Source organism: Gossypium raimondii, chromosome 2 (genome assembly GCF_025698545.1).
Source record: "Gossypium raimondii isolate GPD5lz chromosome 2, ASM2569854v1, whole genome shotgun sequence".
Taxonomy (NCBI): Eukaryota; Viridiplantae; Streptophyta; class Magnoliopsida; order Malvales; family Malvaceae; genus Gossypium; species Gossypium raimondii.
The window spans coordinates 6,976,754-6,999,158 of NC_068566.1; the positions used below are offsets into that span (position 1 = coordinate 6,976,754).

At 33.8% G+C, this 22,405-nt stretch overlaps 1 non-coding gene across 1 annotated transcript; it reads right to left on the bottom strand.

Annotated features, from left to right (window-relative positions):
• Positions 1–11,430: 11,430 nt before the first annotated feature.
• On the bottom strand, positions 11,431–11,537 carry LOC128039434 (small nucleolar RNA R71). Its single transcript, XR_008193937.1, has one exon. It is a non-coding gene; the product is annotated as a small nucleolar RNA R71 (small nucleolar RNA).
• Between the last annotated feature and the right edge of the window lie 10,868 nt (positions 11,538–22,405).

Here is a 22,405-nt window from a genome sequence, read left to right on the forward strand (position 1 = left end):
AGTTACATATATATATGCAATTTCAGTTCATATACGATATAGATCATATTCAGATACAGTATTCCTATCCTCCTTTGCTACACACCGTCTTCAGCCATCTCGACACACCATTAAGGACATTCAATGCCTAACCAACTTTGCACACCTTAGAGTGTTCGTTGACACTTTTACAGAGACGTAGCTTAGCTACTAGATCAGTATGCGACAAACGCCAGAATCAGATTTATACTCATTGTGGCGTAGCCAGGATTTCAAAACAGATTTCTTCCTCCTTCACAATATCCCAACCCATGCCAATGCAGAACACAAATACCTGTATCATGTATTCAGTCATTCTAATTCATTTCACAATTAAATAAGGCAGTTCAAAATCAGAATAAGCATTATAGTATACATATAACTATGTAGCTTACAAATTAGTCTCAGAATATCAGACAATTCTCACATAATCAAATTCAATCATTCGTACATTGAAGAGGCCAGTATCAATGTTATGTAACCTTCTTGACCTCGAAAATAGGTTTCGGGCTCCAATAACATGCCACATGGCCAGGTCACATGCCCAAGTGTCTTGCTCGTGTGGTTTCGAAGTATAAAAAGTGCGTTACACGGCCTAGACACACACTCGTGTCTTTGCCCATATGACTCACACCACCTGGGTACACGCCCCTGTCCCAGGCCATGTGGCTTTGTACCACAAATAATGAGCTACACGGCTTGGACACACGCCAGTGTCCGTTACCCGTGCGAACTCTGCACTAATATGGCCACACACAACCTAGACACATGACCGTGTGCCTTACCCGTGCGGCCCCAAATCGATGAACAGTGAGTTACACAGCCAACCACACGGTCTGGGCATACGGTAGTGTGCTTGGTCGTGTGGTGTCGATAGACACAATTTTCGGTGATCGAAAGTTGAAAAAATTAAGGTTTCCAGTACGCACCTGGTTTCGCTTTGACGGAAAACAATACGGAGATTACCCAAAACCTAATTAACCATTCAAAAATCAATCGTTTGACTAAAATGACAAAATAACGCAACATTAATACACAATCAATTATGTTGAATAAATCGACACGAGGAAACTTCAATGACTAACGCCTACCGACGATTCAATCGTGCTAAGTCGACACAGCACGCGGAGGGTCGCTTTCCTCTGTACTCATGCCTAAGGGGACAAAACGACTAGTTAACAGAGAGTTTAAGTAAAATAATCTGATAATTTCCAATTTCACAATGCAACCGAAATCTAACCAAACCTCGTAAAAGTCAAAGGATTCCGACAGAACTTATACAGAAGTCTTTCAGTAACTTAAAGATCTCACTAATTTCGGATAATCACTTGTTGAACACACTCGACGAGGAGAAATCAAAGAAGTAAAATGAAGAAAGGAAAGAAAATAAAAAAAGAAAAAGAAGAAGAAAAGACATAGATGTTAACCAAATTTTAATAAAGTTTGTCTTAACCACCCGCATGCCTCTGACAATTAGCAAAAATTCTCTTAACGCATACGATGGGATTCGAACTCGGTACCAAACAGAATATAGACAGATACTTAACTAGTGAACCAACAAGCTTATTCTTAACATAGATTCTTACAAAACTACCTTTAACTATATACCGCATGGACAGAGATTGTTCTAAAAGAATAAAACTTTTAACGATATAACTCGAACTTCATACCTTAAACACGAAAGCAGAGCATAAGACTAGAGATATAGAAAGCTAATTACTGCAGATTCTCACAATTAAATTCGTAAAATTTTGGGTCGTTACAGGTTGGACACAAAACAACCAAATGTGAACCACTGTGTTTGGCTTGAGACTATTCTTATTTTTCTTCAATACCTTACTATAATCTCCATTTATGATATATGACAGACTCGATCCAATGTTCCACTTGGTCAAGTTCACTGTAAATACACTACGACATGGTTCTACAAAAGTTATTGCCATTTTTCTTTTGGCATTAAGCATTCTCTCTTTATCTTCATTTAGGAATGGACTCCTAATTTGTTTCAAATTGAGACCTCAAATTAGTAACTTGAAGACACTTTTGAATAACCAGCTTTATTTCACTCTCACCCAAGTCGTGAATGCAATCCTTGAATACTTGCGGCATATTCAGAGGTGGTTCCAAACCCATTCCCATAAACTTTTTCGGATCTTCTCTCTTTCTTTTATTATTAATCTTCTACTTCTTCTTTCTGTCAATGCTAGTCTTTTGTTTCTTTTGCTTGTCGATTAAGTAATCTTGTTTTCCTTCTTCAACTCCAGCTTCATGACAAGATTTGAGACCCTCTTTCTTAATCATCTTCTTGTTCTCCATCTCCGTGACTAGACGAGCTACAAACTTGGGAAATACCATCTGATTTAATTTCTGTAGCTTCTTGCTTTCACTAGAAGTAGATGCTTCAACACCATTCAACAACGACAGCCATGAACAATCAAGATCATCAACTTTCTCTTTACCCTTTAACTAGGACATCTTCGATTCTTTAAAACTTATTTCAATAATGGCAGATTTGTTAATAAAAACTTTAGTATGAATAAAATAGTGCCTGTTTATATATATTCAGAGTTCTAATCCACACCTAAATTTGATTCCTATATTGTATTGAAGTGTAAAAGTTTTATCTTACTCAAACTATTTAGTTTTGTTTTTCTCGACTATATAATTTTACCCATAATGACAACTTTTTAATCTTACAATTGAGGTTTCCATTTTTATTTTTTAAATATTTGTTAGAATTTGAAGGGTTGATTGTAAATTTTCTTAATTTTTTTTAATTTACATTATCATATGCCCAATATAAATCGATTCTTTGGATGAAATTTTCTAACCTTTTCTTGACACTATAGATTGTAGGCGAGCTTTTCTTTTCTTTTTCTTTTTTAATGATTATGGTAAAAAAAGAGAATGCTTACATGTAAAAATGACATGTAGAAGAGCTATTATATAATTTCTCAAAGTTTGTAGTCATACTCCTCTAAAATTTTGGGAAAATATCATTACACCCTTTAAAAATTTTGAAAATATCATTAGACAAGTATGTAATGTATGGCTATGAAAATGACAATATTCACGCTTTGTCTTTTTTGATGAATTTTTTAAAGAAAATATCTTTATTCCACTTTTTCAATTAATGTTAATCAGTTCGCACATACTGATCATAATCCCAAACAATTTCATTGAACAATTATTCTACACATACTGATCATAATCCCAAACAATCTCATTGAACAATGATTTGCCTTATTACATCAATGTAATCCCAATGGTTGCTCCGCCTTCGAGGCAAACTTAATTTCAAACGGTTGTTTTATCTTCAATATGAGAATAATTTTAAATACTTACCAATGGTTGCAATACTTACAATGTTGGTGTAATTCAAAATACTTGTGGATTACCACAATTTTTGTAAGAAGAAATATATGTAAATTTTCTTAAATCAAATTGACTTCATCTGCAAGACAAAAATTTTACTACTGCTTTAGTCTCAAGAAAAGTCACTTTATAATGTTTCCTTCAATTAGAAGGATTCTTATCATAAACATCTTGGTTACATTGTGGGTCTCATCAGGGACATCTTTATATACATTTTTCAAGATTAGGAAAACGGAATCCAATCACCGTACACATATTTGGGCTCATTCTCTCATCAAGGGAGCTCTTCATTACTTATCTTCCTCATTCTATTCAATGATGGATCTATGCCTTACATTGGTGAATCGTTCTAAAAGCTCATCACCTTCTCTACCTTGTTGAAACTTTACATCAGCATTAAGCCTAATCCACATCGAACTTGGTTAACTAAATCATAGTTTTATGCAAAAAGACTTATTTTATTCAAATTGATTTGAAAATAATAATATTTAATACTAATTGAGAAGATATTTGATCCATTATCCATTTGGGTTTTATGTATCATTAGTGAATAATAACATGATATTTCACCATTGAATAAAACAAAAAAATAAAACTTATAAATAAAAATAGTAATATCTTGATTTAAATATAATTAAATATTAATTTATTGTAAATAAATGCAAAAGTAATCCTAAATTCGAGACCTTAAACTTTAAATCTAAAACCTTAAATCTTAAACTCAAACTTTAAACATGCGGATTCATAGAACTTCACAATCATAGTGGATTCATACAAGCGGACTTTGTCGCGGTCTTTATTTGGCAAAATCTCATATGTAACTTTAACACAAAGCTTTTACACTAAGTCCAACAGACTTTCATATCTTTCACAACTTTCATATGCGTTGACCATGGACTTACTTACACATATGTGGCTTATAGCCTTAGACTCTGATGTGTCATGAAACTAACTAAAAATACGAAAAAAGTAAGTGCATCTATAGATAAATAGTATATCTACGAAGTGCACCTATACATAAATAGTATATCTACGGTAAGTAGAGATATTGTACCCACGAGGACTAAAAGTACTAGTAATTACCGTTTTCCTATTATTTAATCGACAAATTGGAGTGATTGGTTTAAGCTAAAATCTACTAAATTAATTAACTAATGAACTTAGCAGAGAATAAATCAAGAAAATAATTGAATAATAACCAATAAGCAAAACAATACCCAAAAATGAATCCACCTAGACTTTATCTATCATTACGAATCTGAATTAAACGATTTATCCACTTGATATCTTGATTTGTAGAAATCTCTAAATTATGCTAATATCTCTTTTGAGAGTAAGAGCAACTGACTCTAAGTTGATTAATTAAAATTTCTTTCTAATCAAAAGAAATTAAAAGGAGTTCTTTAATCTTGATGGAAATCTTCTTCAGAGTTGGCTCCAATGTTGTTCTTCGAGTTGTTTTCTTCAATATTCTCTTATGGCCCCCTCTTCTCTTTTTCTATTTGGTATTTATAGACTTTAGAATGCCTAGAAAGCCTAGAAATTACGTTTTCTGTGTGTTTGGGATGTGAATCGTGAAATCGAGACGGTCTAGCACATGACAGTGTGCCAACCGGTGTGGGAAGGCTCAGCTCGTGTGGCTCCTAAAATCTGCTCTATTTGTTCGATTTTTGCTCATTTTTCACTCTTTTTGCTCTCATATGCTCTCCTAAGTATAGAAACATGAATTTAATGGAGTATGAGCATAAAATTCATGAATTTGCATAAATAATCATCAAAAAATGTATTAAGAACGGGATTAAAATATGTTACTTTTATCACTTATCAAATATCCCCAGACTTAAATGTTTGCTTGACCTCAAGCAAAATCCTCAACTCATATTAAAGTTAATCTCTCTCAACTTGTTATTTCCATCAATAATGTCTCAAAATAATCCGCAAACAATCATGCATCGACAATTCAACTAAAAGGACACTAAAGATTCAAACAATCCAAGCTGAAACTTTTAAAGTACGAAGACATAGGTGTCTCCCCTTATTTAAGTAGTTACCTTTAATTCAAAACCAACAAGAATTGACATTCTCATTGATTATTCACTCAAAATACTCAAAGTGTTTAAGGTTCAAGAAATATGCACTAAACAGTCGAATAAGAAATATCATTACCACAAGCTTGCTTGAAAATCAAATCTCCACCACTATAAAATGATATGACACACCAATCAAGAGGTATTTAAGAGGTTGTAATGGGGCTTAGGTTAAGGGTGTGGAAAAAGGCCAGAAAAGTTGGTTATAATTGGGATCGAGTTGATAAATTACCAAACCAGAAAAATAATCAAATGATGAATTAAAAGAGAAAACATCAATAAAGAATAAACAAGAATAAAAAAAAATTTCTTCTCAAAATATGAAACTAATTATTCAAGCTCAATCAACTAAAAATTAAAATTTTCAACTAACCATTATTTTTTTATTGAATAATAAGAACAAAAATAAATTGACTCTTCTTTCTTTTTTTTAACTTAGAACAATAAAAAATTCAGCAATTCAAACAAAGGAACATAGTTAGGCAACTAACCAAGTCAAATCTTGACAAAAAGGGAGTCAATAAAATGGGAAAATTTTACAACGAAAATATGGGTTATGGGTTAACATTAACAGGTTAATCAAGAAAGAAAATGTGTTAGGCTCAACAGGGTTCACTAAGGGTTCATTCAATAGGTTAAGTGGGTTAAAAGCTAAGTGTCTTTATCATCTCAGTATATCAAATCAAAGGTATGGTCTCGACATGCATAATCGAAGAAAATTCTAGAATAAAAAATCAAGTTGACACACTCATAACCAATAATAGAATGAGCATGAAAAATGTATGTTCTATAGGCTCAAAAGCTCACAAAATCATGGTTTTGATGTCAAACTTGCAAATAAAACTTCAGGATAATACCTTAATTCAAGAAACAACCGAAAACATTTATTTCTGAAAAACAACTTATCATGCTTGACCTTCTCATGTCTTAAAGTTTAAATTAACCAATGCACAAATATCTAAAAATTAATTCGAAATAATATAAATAAAAATCCCAAATCAATAAAAATTCACTCTAATGGAGGTATGAGAAAATTACTTAAATATAATAAATAATTCAGGGATTTCCGAATAATTATATAAACAACCTCCCCACACTTAAGATGTACATTGTCCTCAATGTACAAACAAATATAAACATAGAATAAGCACAATATCATAAGAGAGGGAGAAAACTAAAACTACCCTGAATATGGATGAAATCGCCAAAATAGTAAAAATCAGAATTGTAGGTAGAATCAAAATGTAGTGTATGGTTCCGAACAAACTAATAAGAAAATAAACATGAATAATAAATAAGATTAAGAGGTTGCAAACTCAAATAAAAATAACCATCAAAATAAAAACATAGCTCAAAAGGAAAATAAACTAAAGTCTAAGAAAATAAAAACCAAACAACTAAAAGCAAAATTAAAAATAAAACTAAAAAGAAAATAAATAAAGCAAATTAGTGATCTTCATCGTGAGAGGCATCGGGATCGTGAGCTGCAGGCTCAGTAGAAGAAATATGGAGATGCTGACAAATCTGTTGCAGCGGGGGTAGTAGTAGGGTGACTCAGAGGTGGATGATGAGGTGGATCCCCATGGTGGAAAGGGACATCATCAGTGAAGTCTTCATGCTCACCCTGAGGATCAGAATGTGAGAATCTGTATTGAGGAAGACTCACTTCGCGTTGTCACTCGATCATCCTCATATGACTCATACTCGATAATTCCTGCAGGGTCATCTGTCCAACTAGTGTGAAGGAGGAGGACTGCTTCAAAGTGTCGAGGGGGCCGAAATGTCATTCGAGGTTTGTCACATAAGGGCCTAAGTAGATAGGACCCTTCCTACTACACTCTATTTGGTGGCAATAAGTAAGGGCGATGAAGTAAGCAAGATCAAATGTGCGCCCCGTCGCCATGCTCTACAAAGAATAAGTGTCAAATGTACCGATGACCCCAGTGATCTCCTTCTGAACAGTCAATGTATGGACCAAAATGGCATGGATATAGCTCAAGGCCGGAGGTAGTGAAGTCGCCTTCGACCGACTCAGGTCATATGATGCCGTACTAGAAGTAAGTTCTACCCAGCATAAAGACGGCGAATAATAGATGTGCTGATGTAAGGTAGGGAACCCCTCAGCACTCATGAACTCCTCATAACAGAATTCTAAGGCAGCTCCGAATTTTGGGACGCTCAGATAACACGTCGTACCATCGAGTCTGAAAGAAATAGTGTGCAGCTCATCATGGCTCAACATCACGTGCCGTAAGAGGAATGTTGAACAAAAAATAAGGGTAAGCTCTGAGTAGATGGGCTCGATGATGGAGAAGAAATGGTTCCATGAATCTGTAGCTATCAATGCATGCACCCTATCAACTAAATTAATCTGCTCTAAGGCCATCTTCTCCGTCTACAACTTTGATCAAGGCAAAATTGATATCCGAATTTGGTTGGACATGAAACGGCCAAATATGAACCACCGTGTTTGGCTTTAGACTATTCCTGTTGTTCTTCAACACTTTACTATAATCTTCATTTATGATATATGACAGGCTAGATCTGATGCTCCACTTGGTCAAGTTTATCGTAAATACACTAAAACATGGTTTTACAAAAGTTACTGGCATCTATCTGTTGGCATTAAACATTCTCTCTTCATCTTCATTTAGGAATAAAAATCTAATTTGTTTCAAAGATATTGACAAACGATTCTGTTGTGGCCTCAAATAAGTAACCTGAAGAAAATTTTGAATAACAAGCTTTATTTCACTTCCACCCAAGACTTGGATGCAATCCTTGAATACTTGTGGCATATTCGGAGGTGGTTCCAAACCCATTTCCGTAAAATTTTTTAGATCTTCTCTATTTCTTTGATTATTAATATTTTGCATCTTGGGCAAACTTGGGCAATACTATCTGAGTTAATTTCTGTAGCTTCTCACTTTCACTAGAAGTAGATGCTTCAACATCAACAGCTCCAGCCATGAACGGTCACCATAATCAACTTTTCTCTTTACCCTTTAGCTCGGACATCTTCGATACTTATTTTAGCAATGACAGATTTGTTAACAAAAAAATTTAGTATGAATAAACTAGTGCTGTTTATATATATATATATATATATATATATATATATATATTCAGAGTTCTAATCCATACCTAACTTTGATTCCTATATCATATTGAAGTGCAAAACTTTTATCTTATTCAAACTATTTAGTTTTTTTCTCTAGTTATATAATTTTACCCATGGTAACTTTTTAATCTTAGAACCGAGGCTTCCGTTTTTATTTTTTAAAATATTTGTTAGAGATTTGAGGCGTTGACTGTAAATTTTCTTCAAAAGTTTTTTTATATAATTTAATTTTTGTAAAGTAGTATTTTTTTATAATTTACATGATCAAATTTAAATGTGGGTGTGAATTAAAGATTTTATTATATAAAAGAATTGTTTTAAACTTTTAGTCCTTTTAGATTTAATATTTCTATTTTAATTTGGTTTCTCTATTTAATATTTTAATCATCTACATGCTCATGCAGAATCCTTCTCTCGCTCGGTAGTAAACTACATGGCTGGAAGCAATACTCCCGTATCTAATATTGTGATGTCCTCTGTTGTGCTACTAACATTGGAACTCATAACTCCATTATTCAAGTACACTCCAAATGCAATACTTGCTTCCATCATTAGGTCTACAGTGATTAGCTTAGTAGACATTGAAGCAATGACCCTAATATGGAAGATTAATAAGTTCGACTTTGTTGCTTGTATGAGTGCCTTCTTTGGTGTCGTTTTCTTTTCCATCGAGATCGACCTTCTAATAGCTATGAGGAACATAAGTAGATTATTGACATACTCTATGTTTTTGATTGATTTGCCACACATATCCACCTAAATGATCCATTTTGTTGTCGTAACAGGTCTCAATATCTAGTTGCAACGAAAGCTCCTAGCATACTCATTGTTAGAGTTGATTCTGCAATTTACTTTCCCAACTCCAACTATGTAAAAGAAAAGTTAGCTGATAAGCTATAAAAGTAACCTATTCTAATCCCATTCTTAATGCATTTTTGGATGATTAATTATGCAAATTAGTGAATTTGATTCTCTTAATCCTTTAAATTCATGTTTCTATACTTAAGGGAGCATTTGGGAGTGAAAAGAGCAAAAAACGAGCCAAAATTGGACAAATAAAGTTGTTTTCAGGAGCCATACAACTTGGGCATTTCCACACGGGCTGGGCACACGCCCGTGTGAGCCACACGGGTTGAACACATGCCCATATCGCAGCCCGTGTCGATTTCACATCCTGGTTCCCAAATACACAGAAATACCTAATTTTTAGGGTTTCTAAGCATTCTAAAGTCTATAAATACCCATTAGAAGAAGACATGATGGGGCAATTAGAGAAGATCAAAGAAAACACTCGAAGAACACTATTGGAATCAACTCAGAAGCAGATCTCCATTAAGATCGAAGATCTCCTTTTAATTTTTTTCAAAGTTTTATTGAGTTTGTTTATGTCTTGTGGTTATTTTGACTTGGACATGTTTCTACTCAGGACTATGAACTAAATTCCCTAGATGCCTAGGGAGGATGAATCTTATTATTTGATTTTTGATTTACATGATAAATACTTGATTCTTGTTCTCAATTATGTATGCTTATTTCTTGTTTTAATATTTCCAGAATATTAATTCATGTTTAATATGCTTATTTCAGTAGAGCAAAAATCCCTGTTTAAGAGTAGATCTAGCATAATTGAGTGGGGTTGCATGCAATCCTAGAAATAAGACGACATAAATCTACCGTATTAGAGTTAAATCTAATAGGAGAATCCATAGATTGAGTTAATGCGACAATAGGGGTTTCAATTAGAAAGTTATTTCAATTAATCAACCTAGAGTCAGTTGTTCTTACTCGCGAAAGAGATATTAACATAATTTAGGGATTTCTACGGATCAAGACACAAGTAAATAAATCGTTTAATTCAGATTCATAATAATAGGTGAAGTCTAAGTGGATTTTTTTCCTGGGTATTGTCTATCTCATTGGTTAATATTCAATTATTTCCTTGATTCATTCTCTGTTGCATTTATAGTTAGATTAGTTTAGTAAATTTTAGAATAAAACACATCACCCCAATACGATATTCCCTACTCACCATAGTTGTACTATTGTTCGATAGGTGCGCTTGTCTTTGTCGTATTTATATTTAGTTTAGTAACCATCAAGTTTTTGGCGTCGTTACCAGGGACTAAAATATTAAGAACACTTGACTTTATTAATTTAGTCATTTATTTTTATTGCATTTTATTTTTGTTTTTAGTTTAATTTTTAAATTTTAATTTATTTATTTTTATTTGCTTCTAGCAAGTTCTTCTAGTTTATGACAGGAAGAAACCTGTCGAGACCATTGTTAGTTGACAGTGAAATTGAAAGTACAGCTCGTAGAAATAGTAGAGAAGCAAGGAAAAGTCGACAGAATATAGTAGACGAACAAGAGGACATTATTATTACTAAGGAGATGAGTGATAAATAGAATAATCAACTACCTCCTGCAATTGCTACAAATCCTGTAAAACTAGATCCTGTTGCTCGTACTATTTAAGATTATGCTAAGCCCACTCTAACTAGGGCTGATTCGAGTATTGTGAGACCCACTATTGCTACAAATAATTTTGAACTGAAGTCAAACACTATTCAGATGATTCAACAATTTGTTAAGTTCAATGGTTTGAAAGACGAAGATCAAAATAGTCATTTGGCTAATTTTCTGGAAGTCTGCGTACTTTCAAGATTAATGGCATTACTGATGACGCCATTCGCCTACGGTTATTCCCTTTCTCATTAAGGAACAAAGCTAAACAGTGGTTGAACTCTTTACCATGAGATTTCATCACTACATAGGATCAAATGACAGAGAAATTCCTACTGAAGTACTTTCCACCGACTAAGACTGCCAAGTTGAGGAATGACATATCTTCCTTTATGCAGATTGATTTAGAAACATTATATGATGCATGAGAGACCTATAAGGATTTATTGAGAATGTACCCTAACCATGGTTTACCTCTATGGCTACAGGTTCAAACTTTCTACAACGGTTTGAATCCCTCAACTAGACAATTGATCGATGCAGCAACCGGTGGAACTCTGAATAATAAAACACTCGAAGCGGCTTATGAATTTATTGAGGAGATGTCACTGAATAATTATTAGTGGCAAGTTACGAGAACGAAATAGATGAAAGTAGCTGATGTTTTCAATTTAGATGCAGACACCATGTTATCAAATCAGGTAGAACAATTAAATAAGAAAATTAATGGTTTATATGTTTCTACGCAGGTACATCCGGTGATGCAATGCGATACAAATGGAGGAGGAATGAATAATCCAGAATGTCTACCCTTCGCTTCTAGCACATAGAACGAACAAATTAATTATATGGGTAATAATTATAGGCCTCAAAATAACCCTTATCGTAACCACTATAATGCAAGTTGGAGGAACTATCCCAATTTCTCTTGGGGTGGTCAAGGAAATCAAAGAGCATAACCCCCTCCGAGCTTCCAACAACAACCTTACCAGCAAGAGAAAAAGTCGAACCTCGAGGAGATGTTGATGAAGTTTATCTCAGTGTGAGACCCGCTTCCAAAACACTGAAGCAGTACTTAAAAATCAGCAAGCGTCAATTCAAGGACTCGAGAATCAAATCAGTCAACCTGCTAAACTAACCTCAGAAAGACCACAAGGTAGTTTACCTAGCAATACCGAAACTAACCCAAGGGAGCATCTTCATGCAATCACTATGCGAGATGAAGAATGGTTAGTTGAATCTAAACAAGAACCAAGGCGAGAAATTGTGGTAAATAACAATAAGGTTGAGGTAAGCCAGAATAAACAAAAGCAGGTTGCCAAAGAATATAAACGTCGAGTTCCATATCCTAACTCGACGAAGAGAGACCACACGAACGAAAAATTTGGTAAATTTTTTAAACTTTTGAAAAAATTACATATTAACTTACCATTTGTTGAAACTCTTTTGCAGGTGCCGAATTATGTCAAATTTTTAAATGAGCTTTTAGCAAACAAAAGGAAGTTAAATGATTCGTAGACTATGGAGCTAAATGCAGTTTGTTCGGCCATATTGCAAAATAAACTACCCAACAGACTGAAAGATCCTGGGAGTTTTATTATTCTTTGTTTAATTGGTAGTTTGAATATTTATAATCCTTAGCTGATCTAGGGGCTAGTATTAATGTCATGCCCAATAAAATGTTTCAACAACTAGGTCTTGGGAAACCCAAACAAACTAGGATGGGTATTCAATTAGCAGATCGAACCATTAGATTTCCTAGGGTTATTATTGAAGATGTACTTGTAAAAATTGATAAATTCATATTCCCAGTTGATTTTATTGTTTCAGACATGGATGAGGATAGTGACGTACCTTTGATTCTAGGTCGGCCATTTTTAGCAACTGCTAGGACAATTATTAATGTTGGTACAAGTGAAATAATACTTCGTGTAGGTGACGAAATGAATACTCTCCAAGCTCTTGATTCTGTTAGAACATCTAATGATTGAGATGATTTTACAAGTTCTGTTAATGTGAGTAACCATGTGGCTCAACCTTCTTTGCAGGAAACCCCTTGAAAAAATGTAATAGAGCCACGTTTTTAGTCCATGCGACAAAAATAGAATGATTTATGATGAACGAATGTTACAAATCGATGAACTAGATGAATGGTGAACACATGTCAAGGAGAAATCAAGAATACACGATAAAGAGCCAAAACAATGCCATAATGAGCATCTAAACGTGATGAACCAATTTAAGGTTAGGGAAAAGGTACTGCCACATAAAACGGATCCACGAATTGCCACTTCAGAGCTTGATGCAAACGGATCAAACCCTTTTACTGTATTGAACATCTTTCCCTACGGTACAGTCAAGGTAAATCATTCTAAATTTGACACATTTAAGGTAAATAGTACTCGACTTAAGCCTTATTTTAATAATAGAATTAATAGCGAGAAGAGGAGCTTCGGCTCCACGAACCACATTGACTGCACGTGCATAAGGTAAGTCGAGCTTAGACTTTAAATAAACACTTCTCGGGAGACAACCCTAGTGTTAACATTGCTAACTCTTTTAATTTTATTTCATGTTATTTTAAAACTAATTAATTTAAAAAAAATTGACCACACAGCCTGGACACACGGGCATATCCCAGACAGTGTGCACAATAAGGGGTTCAACAGTGAGTTACATGACCTAGCGACATGGCCATGTGACCCACACGGCCTGAACACACGGGCATGTCCTTGGCCGTGTGGATCTTGGGATTATTTTAAAAAAATCGAAGGTTACACGGCCTAAATTAGTCCACACGAGCGTGTCCTAGGCCGTGTGAGTGTTGGAGATAATTTTTTCTATTTTATTTGAAGTCAGTGAGTTACATGGGCAAGAGAGATGGCCGTGTGCGGGACACGACCGAGCCATACCAGCATGTGGGCCCTCACACAGGTGTGGGAGAAATGAAGGAGATCACACACGACCATGCGACACGGCCATGTATGCCACACAGCCTGGACACACGGGCGTGTCCCAGGTCGTGTGAAAACTAGGCTCGTATTCTAAACACACACGGGCTAAAAAGGAACCACTCAAGTGAGTGACACGACCGTGTGGCCCAACACGGGCCTCACATAACTGTGTCGCCTTTTTAACCCCAAACCCTAATCCCTTTCCTTTTCCTTTATCTTTTTCCCACCCTCAATATCCTAGCCGTTGTCAACCTTCCCTTGCAACTCCGGCCAATTCCAAACGTCATTTCTCCTCGCCAGATCAATCGCCACTCCCTCGCACCACCACCTTCACGCCCTCTCTTTATTTTCTCCTTTCTTCCTCCCTTCCTCATCTCGTGAGCCACACACGACCCATTTTCTCCTTCCCTCATCGAGCATCTGCGCCCGTCCCCTCCACTCTTCCCCTCACCACCTCGACCCCTACGCCCTCCAATCACCGACCAAACCAACCCACTTTTGAGCCAAAGCCCTTCCTCGTCGCCCATTTTCCATCCTCCCTTCCCCTTCATCTCGTGCCCTTCCCTTATAACCCTTTCCTCTTCTTCGCACCGTGCGCAGTCCCCCAGCACCAATTACCGTCCCTCAACTCCGACCACTAACCACCGTCATCTCCACTATTTGGCCCTTAATCTTTGTATTTTCATTTATTTATTTACTTTTATTTATTATACTTATTACTATTTTTAATATTATTATTCTTCATGTTATTCTTTTGTTCTTAGTACCATTAGTTTTAGTTTTATTTTAATTATTATTGTCATATTTATTTTTTTGTTATTACTTTATTATTCTTATTATTCTGGTTTTTATTACTAACTTTAGTTTTCATTGTCATTAGGTTTCATTTATTATTTTAATATTATTTCTTTTCCATATTAATTTATTTTTTTATTAATATTAATATTATTATTATTATTATTATCGTTCGTATTAGCTTTCGTTTCGTCCTATCTATTTTCGTTCCATGCCTGTATTATTCTTCGTGCTTTAGTATGCCTATTTGATAACTTTAGTCCTTAGTTTTAGCATGCTTGGGTATTAGTACATATGATTTTAGGAATGGATTATCCATCTAGGCCACTTTTATTTTTTATATTCGTCACATTAAGATAATTAGAGTCGTAATTTTTTATTATTTTCACATTTATTCGTAGGCCTCTCTATTTGTTTAATTGGTGATATTTCTATTCTTGTTTTACTGATATTAGATTATTCTATCTTTCAAGTACACCATGACGAACACTAGAGGCAAGTCCAAAGTCGTCGTTCCCGCTTCAAAAAAGCGGAAGACTTTGGGCGCACCCTTCTCTTCAGGTGCTTCCGCCGATACCCGCCATCCATTCATATGATTTTCACCGGGTCCCCAGGAGGACTTATATCAGCTTCTTTGACTGCGACCACTTGAGTTAGGCCGTTGTATTGATTGGGCCGCTTTAGAGCAGGTCCAGTTAGCAGATAGTGTGAGCGCCATCATTGCCACAGCTTCGTGGGACTGATTTTTCTTTATCGTCGAGCCCACATACATGGAGCTGACTTTAGAGTTCTGTTCTACATTTACTCTACAGTAGGTGATGAAGACTCATGATGAGCCAAGCACCATCACTTTCAGACTCGGTAGAATGGCACAACATATGAGTATCCCAGAGTTTAGCGCGACCTTAGGACTTTACACTGAAGAGTTCATGAGTGTTGAGAACTTTCTATGCCTACATCGGCACATCCACTACTCGTCATCTCTTTGTTTGGTAGATCTCACGGGGAGTACGAGACCTTATGACGAAAGTCGTTCGAAGGCGACTTCTCTCCCTCCAGCCTTACGGTATATTCATGCCCTCTTGGCTCACACATTGACCGGTAGGAAAGAGAGCACCGGAGTCGTCAGTACCACCGACACACCGAAGCAGTCCTTCTCGATTACACTCATCAGCCAGATGTCCCCACAAGGAATATCGAGTATTACCCATATGAGGATGATCGAGCGAATTCGTGGAGTGGATCCTCCTCAATACTGATTATCTCTTTCTGACTCTTAGGATGATCCCAAGGACTTCACTGATGATATCCCTTTCCATCACGAGGACCCACTTCATCTTCCACATTTGAGTCACAGTCCTGTTTCTTCTGCCACTACCTTAGAGGACCTCTCCGAGTGGTTCCCTCGCTTTGAGCAGTATTGCTTTTAGAAGTTCGACAGTATTGACGCGACATTGCAGTAGATCTGTCAGCACCTCTGTATATCCTCGTCAGCACAGGCAACTTATGACACCACCGCCTCTAACGATGAGGACCATTGAGTTTATTTATTTTCTTTTTAGTGTTCTTTCTATTTTTCTTTTATGTTTATGTTTATTGTTATTTTTAGTTCTTTTTATTGTTATTTCCCTAAACTTATTTTGTTTCTTATCTTTTGAACTATATTTTTATCTTTATGGTTGTTTTTAATCGAGTAAGTAACCTTTTAATCTTATTCACTATTTGTGTTTATTTTCTTATTAGTTTGCTCAAAATTATGCACTACATCTAGATTTGTCTACAATTCGCTTTTCACCATTTTGGCAATTTCATCCAATATTCATGTCGGTTTTTGTTTTCTTCCTTTCTTATGTTATTCCTTATCTTGTGATTATATTTGTTTGTACATTAAGGACCATGTACATCTTAATCTAGGGAGGTTATTTATATGATTATTAGAAAAATCCCTGAATTATGTCTTGTATTTAAGTAATTTTCTCATACTTCCATTAAAAAGATTTTTTTGTCGATTTGGAATTTTTGTTGATGTGTTTTAGATTAATTTGTCGATAATTGTGTATTGGTTGATTTAAACTTTAATACATGAGATAATCAAGCATGATAAGTTATTTTTAAAAATTAAAATTTTTTGGTTGTTTCCTAAATTGAAGTATTATTTTGAAGTTTGAGATTTACAAGTTTGACATCAAAAATCATGATTTTTTTGAGATTTTGAGCCTTTAGAGCATACATTTTTCTTGCTCATTTTATTATTGGTTATGAGTGTGTCAACCTGATTTGTTATTCTAGAACTTGCTTCGGTTATACATGTCGAGACCACACATTTGATTTGATTTATTGGGATGATAAATGCACTTAGGTTTTAACCCACTTATCCTATAAAAAACCTACCTTTTAATTAAACCTTAGTGAACCTCGTTGAGCCTAACACACGATTTCTTTATTTACCCATTAATGTTATCCCATAACTCATCTCTTCATTGAGACTTTTTCCCGTTTTATTGACTCTCTTTTTATCGAGATTTGATTTCGTTAGTTGCTTAACTATGCTATTTTGTTTAATTTGCTAAATTATTTTTGATTGTTCTAGATAAATAAATAAAAAAATCAAAAAATAATAATATTGATTATTATTTAGTTCTATGTTGGTTGAGCTTGAACAGTTAAATTCATATTTTGAGAAGAAGCTCATTTTTATTCTTGAATAGTTCTCGATTGATGTAATTGTTTTTAACCCAGCACTTGTTTATTTTTTCTAGTTTGGTAATTTATGTAATAGTCCAATTTTCAATGGTGTCAGAAACAGTGGTTTGAGACCACCAAATCTGGTGAGTAAGCTCATAAATTTTATTATTTAATATTTACGAGTCAAATATGGTTTTAAAGAGATTCTTGAATTAATAACTTATGTCTTGTAATAAATTATTAGGTTCAAGTGATAAAACCTAGTTCAAGTGGTTTTAGAAAATGAGGTAACACGACCTCGTTTCTATAAAATGAGCCGTAAATATTTTTATAAATATTTACGGAGTGTCTTTAAGGTGGTATTAAAGTTTCGTTAGAAAATTTTAACGTTTTAGTAGTTAATCAATTAAAAAGAACTAAATTGAAAAAGGTGCGAAATTTTGAATTATAGGAAATAATTGATTAAATAGCTTGATAAATAAATAAGGGAGGACTTAAGGAGCAATAAGCCAAAAGTAAAGGAATGAGGCTACACAAGCAGAGAAATAAATAAAAACAAAGTGAATCAAGGGCAAAATTGTAAATTTCATGAAATTAAAATTAAATAAAATGGATTCTAAAGTTTTCTAGGCCATTCTTCTTCATAATTAAATAAAGTGAATCATGGGAAAGAGATTTTAAGCTGGTTTTGCATATTTTTACTGCATGTGAGTCTAGTTCTTGCATTTTTCTTGTAATTTTATATTTTTAAGATTGTTACAATTAAGTTCAATTAAACCTTACCTTTGTTTTTGATTTTGTTAAAGATTTTGGATGTTTTCATTGATGAATATATATGATTCTTGATGTTAAATGATGAATTTGAGATATTAGTTGTTAATTAAAAGTATTTTATTAAGTGATTTTGATGAATTTCTCGATTAGGGACTAAATTGTTGAAATGGTAAAAATAAAAGAGTTTGTTGTGAATTTATTGCAAAAATGGGTTGTATTGAATGTCATGAATATTTTGATAGCTTTATTTTTGTTAAAATGGTTAATTTGCATGTTTTGAGTTAAGGGACTAAATTGAATAAAAGTAAAATTTTAGGGATAATTTTGTAAAAATTTCAAAAATAACCAAATTGCAGGAAATGAATTTTTTTATTGTCTAAATTAATAAATTGAATGAAATTATTAATTTAGATCAAGATCGGGTGGAAAATCGAGGAAAATGGAAAATTACCAAAATACCCCTGAATCTTGGTATTTCTACAATTTAGCCAGGTAAGTTCGTGTAACTAAATTGTGTGTATATTTATATGATTGAATTGAATGTTGCACATATGACTTGTGTAATTTCTATATGTATGAAATTGACTACATATTCAACAAAGCTTGATAAATGTTAAATCCCGTTTGAATAATGAAATTCGATAGATACAGGATTTCTCGTATTGGATATGGTCATGCCTATGTTACGGACACACCATAGTTCGAAAGAGCGTCCTGGTATAAGCCATCTCGAGCTTCCTGTTATATGGTTCCTGCGAGCATCCCGATCGGTATTAATCCTGCATGTGTTGTAGATATACCACAGCTCTTTGTGAGCGTCCTTTTATATGATCAATATTGATCCTGTATGTATTGCAGACATACCACAGCTCTTTATGAGCGTCCCGATATATGGCACTTCATGAGCTACCCGTTATGGCTCGCTTGAACTTCCTGATATATGGTTATTCGGAGCTTCCTGATAATAGCTATTCGGAGTTACCCGTTAAGCTCACATGAGCTTTCTGCTAAACTTTTATGAGTTTCCTGTTATAGCCCGGATAAGCTTCCTGTTACATGGCTCACATGAGCTTCCTATTATATGGCTCGAGAGAGTGCTTTCTGATTATGTGCTCTAATGAGTACCCCTGAATATGAATTGATGGATTTTAGATTCATACACTTCATGTGTACTACCTTTGTATCCATCGATATTTTAAATGATTCAATTGGAAAAGTTCTGATATGAGATAACATGAGTTCGAAATGAACTATTACCGATATATACCGAAATACATGGAAATGATATTTAATTGATACATTGAAACATGACATGGAAAATACATGTATATGAAACTTCCGATAATTATGTATATTCATGATTATGAACTCTTGGAATAAATATACACGAAATTCATGAAAATGATGATACATGAAATATTGATATAATGAAATGAATGATTTATGTTTATGAAGAAACGACAAGAGAATGATATGTATCATGACATGTAAATATGTGATATCTTTGATATGTTGATACAAGAAAATTATGTATGTTGAGACGAGTAATAAACTCAAGTGTGACATGTCGAGAAAATAAGTTTATCAATGTTGAATTTATATGTAATATGTGCAAGTACGCTAACAAGTGTTGTTGCTTGATGCTTAGGCAAGTGTCAACATATTGGTTGAATGGTAATATGATTATTTATAAGATGCATTAAATTGGTAAGTATTTAAGTGAAAATATGCTAGTGCTCATGAAAAAGTGGTAAGGTTTAAACTATGCAATTTCTTATGAAATAACTTATCATGTGATCAATTCGAAAAAGGCTTTGGTTAAATGCACTAGCTTGTGACCATGGTTGAATGATATGTTTATGACTTGTGTGTCATGAATATGGAATAAGTGTGGAAAGTAAATAAATGCAAATGAAAATAAAGAAATTTGGAAGAGTTAAAGTTATATAAAATCCTACTAAGCTTGGGATAATATGTATAAGTGATACTGTGGATTTATTCACCTTGTGAATTGATGAATATAGCTTCATGAGTTTTGTGGTATCAACTCGAAAATGGATCTCCATCGGAATCAACTCGAAAATGGATCTCCATCAAGATCGAAGATCTCTTTTTAATTTCTTTCAAAGTTTTATTGAGTTTCTTTATGTCTTGTGGTTATTTTAACTTGGAGATGTTTCTATTCAGAATTATAAACTAAATTCCCTAGATACCTAGGGAGGATGAATTTTATTATTTGATTTCTGATTGACATGATAAATACTTGATTCTTTTTTTCAATTATGTATGCTTATTTCTTGTTTTAATATTCCCGAAATATTAATTCATGTTTAATATGCTTATTTTAGTGGAGTAAAAGTCTCTGTTTAATAGTAGATCTAGCATAATTGAGTGGAGTTGCATGCAATCCTAGAAATAGGACGACATAAATCTACCGGATTAGAGTCAAATCTAATAGAGGAGTTCCATAGATCGAGTTAATGCGACAATATGGGTTTTAATTAGAAAGAGATTTCAATTAATCAACCTAGAATCAGTTGTTCTTACTCTCGAAAGAGATATTAACATAATTTAGGGATTTCTACGGATCAAGACACAATTGAATAAATCATTTAATTCAGATTCATAATAATAGGTGAAGTCTAGGTGAATTCTTTCCTTGGTATTGTCTATCTCATTAGTTAATATTTGATTATTTCCTTGATTCATTCTCTATTGCGTTCATAGTTAGATTAGTTTAATAAATTTTAGATTAAAACACATCACCCCAATTTGTCGGCTAGATAATAAGAAGATGTTAATTACTAGTACTTTTAGTCCTCGTGGATACGATATTCCCTACTCACCATAGCTATACTATTGTTCGATAGGTGCGCTTTCCTTTGTCGTATTTATAGTTAGTTTAGTGACCATTATTAGCTTTTCGACATACATGAAGTAATAAAAAGGATGTATAGACATTGACAAACTGCAAACTTCTTGCAGGATTTTGATATGGCTGGCTAAAGAAGAACAACTAAAAGAAAGTTCCCAATCCGGAGTCCAGTATCTCATCGTCGAAATGTCACATAAGCTATCTTCTATTTTTTGTTTTCCGGGTATATTCTTTTTCAGCCGTTACTGACATTGATAGTAGAGGCATACATGCCATGGAAGAGTTATTCATAAGCCTTGAGAAGAGAGATGTTAAGGTAACATAAATTCAGTGGCTGAGCCACGTTGAGGCCCAAGGGGGCCATGGCCCCCCCAAAGTTTAATTTTTTTCAATTTAGCCCTTTATAAATTTACACTATAGCCCTCCCAAAAAAATAAGTAGGCTCCCCAAGGTTTAAGATTTTTGTAATTTTCCCCTTTGTATATATATTATAGCCCTCCTAAATATATAAGTAGGCCCCTCCAATATTTTTATAAGATTAAAAATAATATTAAAAAAATTATTCTTGATAAAAATAAAGAGAAAATCTTCTTGAAGAAGCTAAATTACTCATGATGACTTTTGAATGATATTTTTGTTAAATAATAATAAATTAATATTTATTTAATAATTTACTTAACATAATAATATTTTATAAGTAATATAATAGTATATATATGAAAAGAAAAGAAAAGATGAAGAGACTTTTATCATCTTTCTTCTTCATATTGGTGCTTAACAAGAAAAGAAGGAAAAAATTTCTTTATCATTTTTCTCCAAATTTGAAGTCTAAGGTATGTTTTCCTTCAAACTTTTCATAGATTTTGAATATTTGAAACTTGTTTTACATATATGTACCAATAGTTTTTTGTTTTATTAAGTATATTAAAAGTTGCCATTAAAGGATATTGATGGAACTTGGAAGCTTATAAAATTAATGGAAATATGTATGTTTTTGGATAGAAAATGATTAGGAGACAGATTCTAACTTGTTAGAAGTGTAAAAATGAAACAAAAATAGTTAGATAATGTTATAGTAAGTTTTGGCCACAGTGAACGGGAGGAAGAAAACTTTGGTCACTTTATTTAAAATTATATCAAACGATAGCTTGTGAAGTAATGATCATTCCTATGAAAATAGAATAAAAAATAGTTGACCGAGTCAAATAGTAGCTATTTCATCTTAATTGTTGGAATACTACTTCTTTTGAATATATT